The following is a 6,256-nucleotide window of genomic DNA, read 5'->3' on the forward strand; positions in this document are numbered from 1 at the left end:
TCTTCAACTTGTTATGATTTTCAATCTCATATTTATGCACAATGATAATGCCATGTATCTTATGAACGACCAATGATATACTTTGTTTCATTAGATTAGGAAAGCGACATATGGTTTGGTGTCGTTTTTTAGTTCAGCCTAGTCCCAAAAGTTTCCTTGTTATTTAACTTTTATAAATCAAATTAAGGTAATTAATTTTTTTTGTTATTAAAAAAAAATGATGTGTATCATAATAACAAGTTCATGATAAAATGGAAGAAAAAAAAAAAGAAAAAGAAAAGCTCAAAATTCAATTATTAAATTGAGAATTCATTTGTATTGTTGTATGGAGGTATTTTACTTCTTATATTTAACTCTACCTAAAAAATAGAGATCCTTGCCTCTTCTATTGGTTCTCTAACTGAACAATCTTATCAGGTTGTTGGCTTCTCTGTTGCGGTGATCCAGCTCCGCTTGTGAAATTAAAGGATGTACTCTTGGTCATCCATTCATCTCAGGAATTTGCGTATCTGCTGAATAAATACATCACAATCAACAAGGTGTGGTTCTTCAGTTAGGTCAGCTTCACCGACGACCTCTCTTAGTCTGGCTAACTCGAGATCTTCTCCCAAGTTCACATGAGGCTCACTGATATAGCAGGCTCGCAAATTCCTGTTCTTGTCTCTCCAGCATAGTACTGGGAGACGAGGTTCGGTTGTTGTTCTTGGGGCTGTTCTCCAAGGGTCCTTCCTTCATTGGGAGGTGCCTGTGGAGGGTCCTCCCTTGGAAGCAAGGGCCGATTGTTCAGATCCACCGGGATGTTTGTGTCATCCTGGCCAGCTGTAGTGGCCAGATTCATGTCGAGATGGCAGGATTAACCACATTTGCAGTGTTAATGGGAATTCTAGTTGTGGTTGGAACATTGACATTAGAATTTGCGGTGAGAAGGTTTTGATGTTGAGGAAGCCCCGATGATGCAGATGGTGTAACCGGAGTTGTCCTCGTGTTAACCATGGCGTTTGATCAGATGTGATATTAACTTGCTCTCAATGAGAGCACCAAACTGTTGACTTTAGAATTTGGCCAACCGATAGTGGGTTTTGTATTAAACTGATGCTTGCCACGTGTTACGCAATTAGAACTAAATAATAAAAGAACACAAAGATTTTTATAGAGGTTCGCCCCCCTGAGTTAGTGGGTAATGACCTACTCCCATTTTTGTTGTATTAATACTGAGAGATAATACTATTCATATCATTATAGGCGGGATCTGATATAGCTCTCTTAAGGTTACAATGCTTGAATCAGTAGGCATGTCTCTAATGTGAGAGAGATGAAGCCTTGGAGGCGTGTGTGTGTGTGAGAGAGAGAGAGAGAGAGAGAGAGAGCCCTTTGGACGTTTTAGGGTTAGAGTTTTAGACTTAGAGCCTTATGGCTCAAAATGAGATATAAAGTTTTAGGTAGGGCTGTTCATCCGATCCAATCCGCACTTTTTTGGTCAAACAACATCCAATCCGCATTAAGTGCGAATTTCATTTTTTGGATCCAATCTGATCCGCACAATAGCTCAAATCCAATCCAATCCAATCCGCAAAAGTGCGGATTGGATCGGTTACTTTGGATTGGTTACTTTTTAATATTAAATTATTTAATATTTATGAAAAAAATATATTTTTTTACATAACTAGCAACAAAATAAAACAAACTATAGTTATTTTATGTCTCCAACAACACATTAAATAAATAAAATAACAAATAACAAATTCAAAAGAAGAAAAAAATTGTATATATAAAAAAAATATTTAATTTTATTTTAAATTGTATGTGGTAAAAAAAAATATAAGAATAGAATATACATTTTATCAATTAAGTTTTGCAATATAATTGTATTATATGTATTAGACTTTTAAATTACTATTTTCTTTACATTAAAATGTTATTTGTATATATAATTTTTTAATTTTGTTATAAATATGTGTGGATTGGATTGGATCGGTTACTTTTACATGTCAATCGACATCCAATCCGCACAAGTGCAAATTTTAAATTTTTCAATCCAATCCAATCCGCACAAGTGCGGATATCCGCACTTTGCGGATTGGATTGGATTGGATCGTGCGGATTGGATTGGATCGGCTATTTTATGAACACTCCTAGTTTTAGGGTTGAGTTAAGGCTCTTTATATAGGAGAGCTTAAACTCTAATTAGCAGATAAAATAAGATATATTTATATATTAAATTAATAAGAACAAATGACCGAATTTCCCCTTAAAGTAGATGTTTTCGTAGCATCTTAGTGGGCTGCCAAGGCCCAATTTGTAGCTTGGCTTACTGTCCACGGATGAAGGTTGCACATCAATGTCTTGCAAGGGAAAAGTTGGCAGGGCATACACCTGCAAGATGCAGGTTGGCTGGCCATACAAGGTTTGTAGGTTGAGCTCTGGCCGACCATGCTCTTGCCAGCATTTGGCAGATCATGTTCCTGCCAGCTTTGTCAAGAGTTGGCCTAGTCTTTGCATGTGCTGGCTAGCCTTGGCGATGGTCAGCCTCTATAGATGGAGGCTAGTCCTTAGAGGTGGAGGCCAACTTTTAGAGATGGAGGCCAGCCAATGGAAGAGGCAAGGATCTCTGTTACTTATATTTGACTGAACAACCTGAAAAATAATTTAACTTTACCTAAAATTAAAAGAGTAACATGCTTCACTTACTGTATTTTTCGAAACACATATATAGTCTTAAATTTCTAAGAGAAAACCTAATAACTCCTTCATTTTCTCTTAAATGGTTTTCAATATCAATTACTTTTTATGATTTTCTTCATATCTTTTAAATTTATATAAGAAACTTAATGCGTAATTGAATTGGACTTTGACTAATTAGATGAGATCAAATGATAATTTTTTTTAAATCTAATTATTAATTAAATTGAATCGAATGAAAAAAAAAATATTAATTTAGATTGGATGTGTAACCCTAAAAATTACCAACAAAAATACCAGACTCCAAAAAAAGAAAGTAAAAATACCCTAACAATTGTCGTTTCTAGTTTACGATCAAACGACATGATTACAGATGCCTTTTATTGTCGTTTTACCATGCGAGCAAAGCAAACTCGTCGTGGTTGTCTTGTCTTGTTTTGTTTCTATCTGTTTTTGAAAGAAATTAATTATGAAATTCGTTTTCGTTTCACCAAAATAAATAAATAAATAATTAAATTCAGAGGACAATTCAGTTCAGTTGGGTAATATTGCTTAGCTACTTCTTCTTCTTCTTCTTCTTCTACTGCTACTTCTAAAGGCATCAGATTCACCGCCATAAGAAAAATATATACAGAGAGTTATTAGTATTGAAACAGGTTTTCAATTCTTCTTCTTCTTCTTCTTTGTTTGGGTTGGTAAATTCGGTGTTTGGGATTGGGAGGAGGTTGGAGAAGAACCATCTCCATCTCCCATCCCACTGAAGACATGATAACTCGTTCTAAACTCGTGGAGCAACTCAGAGAATACCAGATCCGATCCCAGCAAAAATTCTCACCTCTAACTGTCTTCTCCTCCAAACCCAATCCCACTTCAAGGTAATCTTTTTAATAATTCATTCGTTTGTATTCAAATTCTATTTCCTAGTAATGCAATTCAGTGTTCCAACTTATTAATCTTGATTTGGTTTCTCATTTCTTGCTTCTATTGTACAAGTATTATTGTTAAGTTACGACCCCATTTCAAGAAATTGGGGCTGCTATATTTGCATATTTTTGTCTTTATTCGATTTTGATTTTTTGTTTAAATCGTGTATGATAGCACTTGTTAAGATAACCTGGAATTTGCAAATTTGGGGTTTTAGGGTTTTTTGCAAACCCTATTGATTATGTTTTGACTATAACCATCTTGGAAGATTTCAACTTTACTCAACTGTGGTTTGACGCTTTCTTTCTTATTGGATGGAGAGTTTCAATAGTTGACTATATGGTATTTTCCAAGTAAACAAAAAGATCCCCCAGGCTTATTGTATGATGGCTTATGGTTAGTTAATTATAACATTTTGTAAAGACTGAAGATTTACTTTCATTCCCTAAAATTAACCATTGAAAACATTGGTAGTTGTACAAAATCAAGTGCTACCATGCCATAAATGTTTAGGAATGGTTGCAGCTTTGATTGGTATCCACACATCATCCTCGCCAGTTCCACTTACATTACTGAGGTTTAAGGTTCATTTGATAATCTTATAAAAATGTATGATCATTCATTTGATTATAACCATCAATTGAATATTGAAAATCTCTTGATGGGGTAACACTTAGTTTGAGCTCTTAGTTTATAGCAGTAATTTCTGTTGGGCTCAATGAGTAACATTATATGCTTATCTGTTTCTGTGGCTTATAGGGTGACTATCTTTACATAATGCTCCTAACATACAAACTTGATGGGGCTGAATTTGATTGAATGGTTGCATTATCATGTTCTGAAACAATGGCTTTGAAATTGTTTGTCTTAAATTTTGATTTGAGAGTTTGTACCATATCATCGGTACATTAAGTGAGTGAAACACTGATGATGTGTATTGGTCATGCTAATATACGCAGGTATGACGTTGCTGTGGCTATCATTTGGGCCTTAGTATTCACCATGCTTGTTGTATCGTCCTATCTGGCCCTGCATTTCAAGCACTTTCGGCTTTCTGTATTCATCTTTTGCTTGGGCGTCTTTCTTCTTTTAAGGCTGAGAATATCTAGGCATACACTGGCTAGAAGGAGTAGAGAGAGGAAAATGTTATTACCCTTGTCCATGTGACCAATGAGAGCATTAAATTTGCAGCTATATACTTGGAGAAAGTGGATTAACCGCAGCCCTCAATTCATGTTCAATTTAATAATTTGATGTTACGGGAGCCTGTGGCACTCAATCCTGGTCAACATTGTCTGTCCTCAATAGATGGTACAGTTCTTTTCCATCTCTTTCACGGCCCATTATATACAGTGAGAATTTTCAAAGGGTTTCATTTTCTTCATGTGTAAACATAACCCATAAACCAAGAGGCTACTGCTAACTGTCAAATTTTCTCTCATTAGCTTGTAAGTACAAGTAAAGAAAGTTATACTTAAAAAGAACTATAGATTGAGTTGTTGAGAATTTTCATGACAAGGTTGATAACAAGAGGCATTACCAACTTATAAGTTGATTATAAAATTCAGGACGTAAACAAAATTAAACCCAATGACATTTCAGTTCTAGTTGTCAAATATCTCTGCAGATCTTGAAATGTTTTCCCTAATGCATTTACATCATAACAACATTTTATTTTCATTATGATTATTATGATAACAGATTTATCTACTCAGCACATAGTCAGAGACAAAGGTAAATTAGTTTATTTCAACAGTTGGAGTGAAATTTAGTTTGATTAGCTAAATGTATATTAGTGTGCTGATTACTTGATTATGCAACTAAATAGCTATTATGCTTTCGGTATGAAGCTATAGGAGTCTTAGTTTTTCTGATTTGAATGCGTTTGTCGAAAATGTTGAAGTTGTTCTTTCCTTTTGCAATTATTTTGCTCCTATAAACTCACACTCCTTCATGGTGCATAATTGCATATAATGTTTGGCAACTACTTTATACCATATGTTATTGTGTATCTCTTATCTCTACCACTTGAATAAACTTACTTTACCCTATATGGTATTTATTTTTGATAAAGAAGGTAGGAAATGTTAGTAGAGTGAACACATTCTTTGCTTGTTTTGTCATGGTCCCCCACGGGACCATTTTGTTCTTTTCTCCTCAAACATGACTGGATGCCATGATCAATGGAAGAAAAAGGAGAAAAAACAACATGAAATAGAATGAGAAAACTGACGGTTGTGAGTGGCATACAAGTGACATAATTGCTCTTATATAATGAGTATATATGGCCCCCCATGTCTTCAAAGTCATACAAGGGACCTTTTTCTTTTTGCTTCTTCCTAATGGATGAGAAGATGTGTACGAATAATTTCTATATCATTGGTGCATAACACTGTTTAATTGTTTAACATTAGACAGAATGGTATACATCCCAGATGCTCCATCATTCTTGGCATATATTTTTTTAGCTAATTCCCCTATGATTCTCCAAATCTCTTACATTAATTTATTAATGCCCTTGTAACTTTATTTGATTAGATTCCCAATTGTTCCTTCTTCTGCTTACAGATGCCTTATCTAAGTAAGTAGATTAGGGGTCATAGGATAGGATGTTTGTGATTAAGTTCTTGTGTTTTTTGGCATAGAAAAGAGA

The 6,256-nt window shown here is 34.7% G+C and overlaps 1 long non-coding RNA gene across 1 annotated transcript; it reads left to right on the top strand.

The window, feature by feature from the left end:
* The first annotated feature begins 2,633 nt into the window (after nucleotides 1–2,633).
* Nucleotides 2,634–5,219, top strand: LOC115714471 (uncharacterized). Its single transcript, XR_009687501.1, has 2 exons — nucleotides 2,634–3,554; nucleotides 4,563–5,219. It is a non-coding gene; the product is annotated as an uncharacterized LOC115714471 (long non-coding RNA).
* Nucleotides 5,220–6,256: the final 1,037 nt, after the last annotated feature.

Source organism: Cannabis sativa, chromosome 4, assembly GCF_029168945.1.
Source record: "Cannabis sativa cultivar Pink pepper isolate KNU-18-1 chromosome 4, ASM2916894v1, whole genome shotgun sequence".
Classification (NCBI taxonomy): Eukaryota; Viridiplantae; Streptophyta; class Magnoliopsida; order Rosales; family Cannabaceae; genus Cannabis; species Cannabis sativa.